The sequence below is a fragment of the Austrofundulus limnaeus genome, unplaced genomic scaffold, assembly GCF_001266775.1.
Source record: "Austrofundulus limnaeus strain Quisiro unplaced genomic scaffold, Austrofundulus_limnaeus-1.0 Scaffold755, whole genome shotgun sequence".
NCBI classification, from domain to species: domain Eukaryota; kingdom Metazoa; phylum Chordata; class Actinopteri; order Cyprinodontiformes; family Rivulidae; genus Austrofundulus; species Austrofundulus limnaeus.
Window position 1 is genome coordinate 96,246 of NW_013953157.1, and position 6,129 is coordinate 102,374.

A 6,129-nucleotide genomic window follows, 5' to 3' on the forward strand; every position below is an offset into this window, starting at 1 on the left:
CTGAATGCACCAAGTGGAAAGGTTCTGAAACGGGCGTCTCTTGAACGTTACTTTACACCCGGACTCTGACCGCAGCAGAAGCACCGTGAGTGTGTGGAGCCAGTTTATATTCTGTGTGGAGTTAAAAGAAAATAAATGTTTGGATAAAAACTACTCCATTCGTCGACTGATGTCTTCAAGCTGCAACATAATTTTAAAGCACAAGTTCAATTTGACACAGCAATTCATGTACAATATATGTACAACTCTGCCAACTAGTGGTATATGAACCCTTGCACAGATTAATGCTACAGCCGCCGATTGCTGGGGAAGTGATTTCATGAAGCAGACCTTTGGCTCCTGGTGTAAAAATTAAAAAGTTGTTGAGGATTGCTAGTTCGTTTGCTTTTTTAAAAAGTTGTTGAGGATTGCTAGTTCGGCTGCTTCTTTGTCTTTTTCTTTTGTTTGTTGTAGATTTTTTATTGAAGAAGCATCAATAAAGTAATTTTAAAACTGTTTATTGGAAAACTCAAGCAATGCATTCTGGGTACATGACGGATTTGATTTGTGACGGGAAACGAAAGCATGGAGTACAGGAAACTTATCTTCACTTCAAAATAAGAGCATGGATTTTAACGTTTTCCATACTTTTGTTGTTGCTCCAGTTGACCACTAGATGTTTGTCTTCATCAGCATAACATCTTTAAATCATTTCTGCATCCCTTCAGCTAACCCCATTGGTGGATTGCTTCGACGAATTATGTCAAGTATTGAACTCCAGCGTTTAAACTTTATTTTTTTTAAAAAGGAGCTCCAATTGTAAAGTACAATAAATCAATACATACAAAATTTTGGTATGGATTACAAACGTTAACTGTTTTTGCCCGGTCTCATAGTTCTACCATTGCCTTCCTGCTACATAAGCAGACATGAAGCATTGTGGGAAATGTCTGTAAAATCAGAACCTTGACCGAAAGCAACAGTCAGCAAGGATATCTTCTCAATAAGTGTGTTTATCTGGGAGGGGTGCTGTTGGATAGATCATGTGTGTTGTGATTCATTGACAGCTATACCTTCCGCTGTTCAAGATAATGATGACTGGTAGATAGTTAGTTATTAGCAGTACTGCATTTTAATTTTAGAAAGCGCAAATGCGCTTATGAATTATAAAAATTAGTAAGACGGCTAAAGCGCAAACAAAATATTTAGGTTTGCAATTAGCGGATTTGCGCTTTAGTGGGCTGGAGCCCACCACTGCATCTCAGTTAATTAAACACAATTTATGAATCTACTACACATTTTCCGATACAGAGTTTTTATATTTTCTGTCCAAACAATGGGAACCAATTATAGTTTCAATCTGTCCCCCTGAGTGTGATTCTCAGTTATAATGTACAGAGAATGAAAGCAGGCTTGCTCAGGGTGAGAAACTGCGATGAATAATTCATCACAATCTGCCGACTTTCTTAGATTGTTTTTGTACAGTGCCCTGTTTGTTGTGAATTGGTGCTGTATACATAAACTGAACTGAATTGGTTAGAAGTCAAAATAAGGTATGAAAAAACGATTTAGGTGTGCAATCCAATAGAAAAAAAGAAAGGAAGAAACAAGTTTTGCATACCAAAGCACACAATGTTGGACTTAAAGGCAGATACAGTATTTGTGTGTGACCTTTGTAGTGTAGATTGTGTCATTTTTTTCAGTCAGAAGGTGAGGGTTATATGAGATGCAGTCAAAAGTCTCGGGATGTCCTCCCAAATGATTTTATTGTCTAGTTAAAATGAGACTCAACGTTACTTTTATGTTTTCTTTCTGTAGCTAACTCAACAAGTGTTAGGGTTTCCTCCCCTTTCCAGTTGGATTTCCTCTTAGAATCCATGCCTGCAGTCATCACATCATCAAATCTAGCTTTTAAGTCCTGTTTTAAACTCATCACCAAACAAATGATGGAACAAAGAAGGTTCTTCTTATATTATGACATGAATATACTGGATTATTTCAGACAATCTTCTTAAAAAATAATAAAGACAGCAATATTGTGTTGAATTTGAACTTATCTTAACTTTTCACAATTTTATGTTGACACTTTTCAGAGAGTATTTTTGAATTTGAACTCTGATTCATCGATTAGTCTGGGGTTTTCAAAATACATCACGCAGGATCAACAAAATACTGTAAATCAGTTCTGAGAAAGACAGAATGGCGGAGGTAATAAAAAAATTCAATAATCAAGAAAAATTTCAAATATTACCGGACCTTTGCAGGCAAGTGGGATGTTTGTGCGAATACCCCAAACCAACCTGGTTATGGGCCAGCATGTGCACCACTTGGTTGTGGAAATTTTAGAAGTAGGACTCGCCATGCTGGTTTCATACCGTGGCTATGGCTCCATCATGTCCATGCTGAGCTGGCACTATTCCAATAAATTAATGGAAGGCTCTTACAAAGCACGCTGCAGCAGTTAATGAATATCATGCCATTCTCAATCATCGGTTATTAACCTTTGGAACTCTAAGCAAGTAGCAGTTGTTTTCATTCTAATCAGGAAAGCTTGACCTGGAAGAAGGAAGTGTGGATGTGGTCAAGGTTCATGTTAGGGTTGCGCGGTACATGCGGTAGACGGTAGAAACTGTATGAAATTGGCCTACGGTAGGAATTTACGCTCTACCGTCATTACGCCATCGCACCTGTGTCAACAGGGCTGTGAGTGCAGAGACAACTGAGCAGAGGAGTTCGAAATATAATGAAGAAATTATAGCATTTTAAAACACGTATAGAGAGGATAAATCCTCAAAATATCCTCCTCCCGATGTATACCGTTACCGTGAAGGGATTCAGTTTACATACTGCAATGCTTACAAATTGATCAAATGTCTCTCCATCTTCATCTTCTTCTGCTGTTTATCTGTAGTCGAGTCGCAGAGCCACTATAGTCCCGGAGAGAAACCCAGACACCCCTCTTCTGAGCAACACTTTCCAGCTCGTCCTGGGTCTTCCCCTGGGTTTCCACAAGTGGGATGTGCCTAGGCATCAATGAGGCATCCTAATCAGATGCCCCTAACTCTTTTCAATGCAGAGGAGAGCGGCTCTACTCCAAGCTCCATACCTCATCTCTAAAGCTCAGCCTGGCCACCCTAAGAAGGAAGCTCATTTCACCCGCTTGTATTAGGGATCTTATTCTTTAAGTCATGATCCACACCATCGTGAGCTTTGCGTTTCGACTCAGCTCTTTCTTCAACACAACTGACCGAAGCAACGCCCTCATTACTGAGGACGAGGCCCCAATCCGTCGATCCATCTTGTGCTCCATTCTATCTTCACTCGTGATCAAGACACCCAGAGACTTAAACTCCTCCACCTAAGGCAGAGACTCTTCCCCCAACCCAGAGGGGCATTCTACCCTTTTCTAGTTGAGAACCATGGCCTCAGACTGGAACTGACCCTGATCAAAGCTGGTTTACACTCAGGTGCGAACCACACCAGTGCACGGCGAAGGTCTTGGCTCGAAGATGGTCTTGTATGACTAACATGGGGTCTGGTAGGTACAGATATCCAGCAGGAAGAGAGGAGTCATAAATCAGGCGAGGGTCAATACCATAAAATCTGAGTCCAAAAGAGAAACCAGACAGGGGCAGGCAAAGAGCAGAGGTCCAGAAAGCAAAAACAGGGTCATGATCACAAAGGCTTGACGTGGCTTGGCTTGAAGAATACTGGATTTCTCTGTCATGAAGCTTCGGAGAGTCTGGCGCTATTGTAGTGTCTGGAGGGAGATTAAATACTGCAGAGCACAGGTGGAGAAAACTAGATAGGCACAGGTGAGCGTGGTTAAGTGATCACTCACAGGAAATGCAGTTGTATGGAAGCCCAAGTGTAACATGAAAAAACTAGAAGCACTCGGAAAGTGCAAACCTCCGCCAAGACCAATTTCCCCCATCCTGTAGGAGTTAATGCGCAAAAGCAGAGATGGAAACACATTTGCCAAATAAGTTCTGATATGTAGTGAACATTTAAGCAGGCAATATGAATGAAATGTCTTCCCGGTGGAGTCCAATGTGAAAAAAACAAGTCAGACTTGTTTCTCGACATTATTCATGGTCAAACTGGTGTGGGATTAAGCTCCTAAGTTTTCATCAGTCACATTTCACCATGTAAAACGTCTGTTTTATCCCCTTGTATGAGTTTGTAATGGTTTGACTCTCTTTATAAAGTGCTTCCTGRCTCCCCCCGTCTCCAAACTTTGAGGCCCGGCAGCTCCCTGTTTACAAGCCTAGTAGAGACAAACTGTTTTGATTGGTTGTTTTGGAAATGTGATGTGTTTGAGGAAATGGGAAAAATAGGTTTCATGGTGCAGTCACACACTTCCTGGTCATAAAACTTTCTGTAAATGCGCACATTATGGAAAAAAATATTCATCATTAAATCTGGTTTTAACATTACTTTTATAAAGTTTGAAGTCCGTGCTGTCCAATCCAGCTCACTGTTTTTTACAGAAGCCCTGTGAAAGCATCACAGCTTTGCCGATCTCAGAGTGTTAAAAGAAAAAAAATTCCTGTATCTGCATCATGATCTGGAACATCACCAAAATTTAATGGTCTGTTCCTTGGCCCAGTACCCACATGTGTTGAAAATGTCATGACAATTCGTCCACAAGTTTTTGAATAATGTTGTCCACAGTCAGAACGACAGAACGACAGGCAGACAGACATACATGACCAAAAACATTACCTCTCCCTTGGCGGAGATAATAATTAGAACCCATGACAAACTTAGCGACTTTGTCTGCAAGCAACAAATCCAGCAACTTTTCCTGATGTTACTGGAGACTTTTAGAAACTTTTTACGATTGTGCTTTCTGGGCACTTTCCTCAGTGAGTGATGCAGTAAGCCCCTCCCCCTTTCCAAAGCATGGACAAGCGATTAGACTCACTGAAGTCTCGTGCACCGAAGCCCCTGGCTGCATTTAAGAATTGAGAGGAGACCACTTTAAATGAATCATGCAAAACTGCTGCTGCTTGCTACCTGGATTACAAAGCCAGATGTAATTTTCACTGTAAGGTTGTTCTCTGTCACTGACGCACTGAAATAAATCCTTGGACCCGTCTGCATTTGATTCACAGCTTCAGTCACTTCTTCACCTCGTCCTCTGTGTGTGCCTCTGTGTCATCTAAGTCCTTTGGTTAAATTTATATCCTCACAAAATGAATTTATGTAATGTAGATCTAAGCATCATAGTCGTAAAATAATTTATTTGAGCTTGTTTTCAGTTCTAATCGTATTCACAATGCTTTTACTTACTTTTTTGTCTTTACAGTCTCTCCTACAGCCCAGATAACAATTACTGGCAAATGTCCAAAAATGCAAACTAGAAGATGACATCATCTAGCAGCTTTTAGTCCAGCCAATAGCAACTTTTCCGGTAACGCTTTCTTTTACGGTACCCTTATTACCATGTAATTACAAGGTAATAAAAATGTGATTAAATGTAATTACTACCTTATTGCCATGTAATTATGTTGTAATTAGGGTACAAAAGGAAAACTACTGTTTGCAAAACTACCTTTATTGGGAAACTACAATCAAATTACCATTCAATAGTAACTCATCACTATATTTATAACCATAAGAATGCAACTAAATTTTGGGGTTAGTGGTTAATTGCAATAAAATATAACTTTAAAACTGTCCAAATTACCTACTACTTATTTAGGTGTTACATAGTGAAATGTAATACATTACCAGGTAAGTGCTACATTACTGCAGACAATTAATTACATAGTAAAACTGTACCCTAATTACCACATGATTACATGGTGATAAGGTAGTAATTACAATTAATTGCCATTTTTATTACCTTGTAATTACATGCTAATAAGGGTACCGTAAAAGAAAGCTTTTCCTACCGAACAACAACAACAGCGGTATATGTAAAAGTTTAGGAACATAGTGTGTTTGTTTTTGCCAAGGTTATTTACCTGTGGCAGCTATTGAATTTAATTTACACTAAACATTAATCAGTTGTAGACGTTACATCCAAATGTTTTGCAAAAATCTGTCCAGTGGTGGAGTTTTTTTTGCTAATAGATGGACAAACAACAGACACACACACACACACACACACACACACACACACACACACACACACACACACAC

At 39.6% G+C, this 6,129-nt stretch overlaps 1 protein-coding gene across 1 annotated transcript in view; it reads left to right on the forward strand.

Moving 5' to 3' along the window:
* The window catches only part of arhgef28a (Rho guanine nucleotide exchange factor (GEF) 28a), a gene marked incomplete at its 5' end in the record, with an annotated part of 138,846 nt that overhangs the window by 86,039 nt on the left and 46,678 nt on the right, over nucleotides 1-6,129 (forward strand).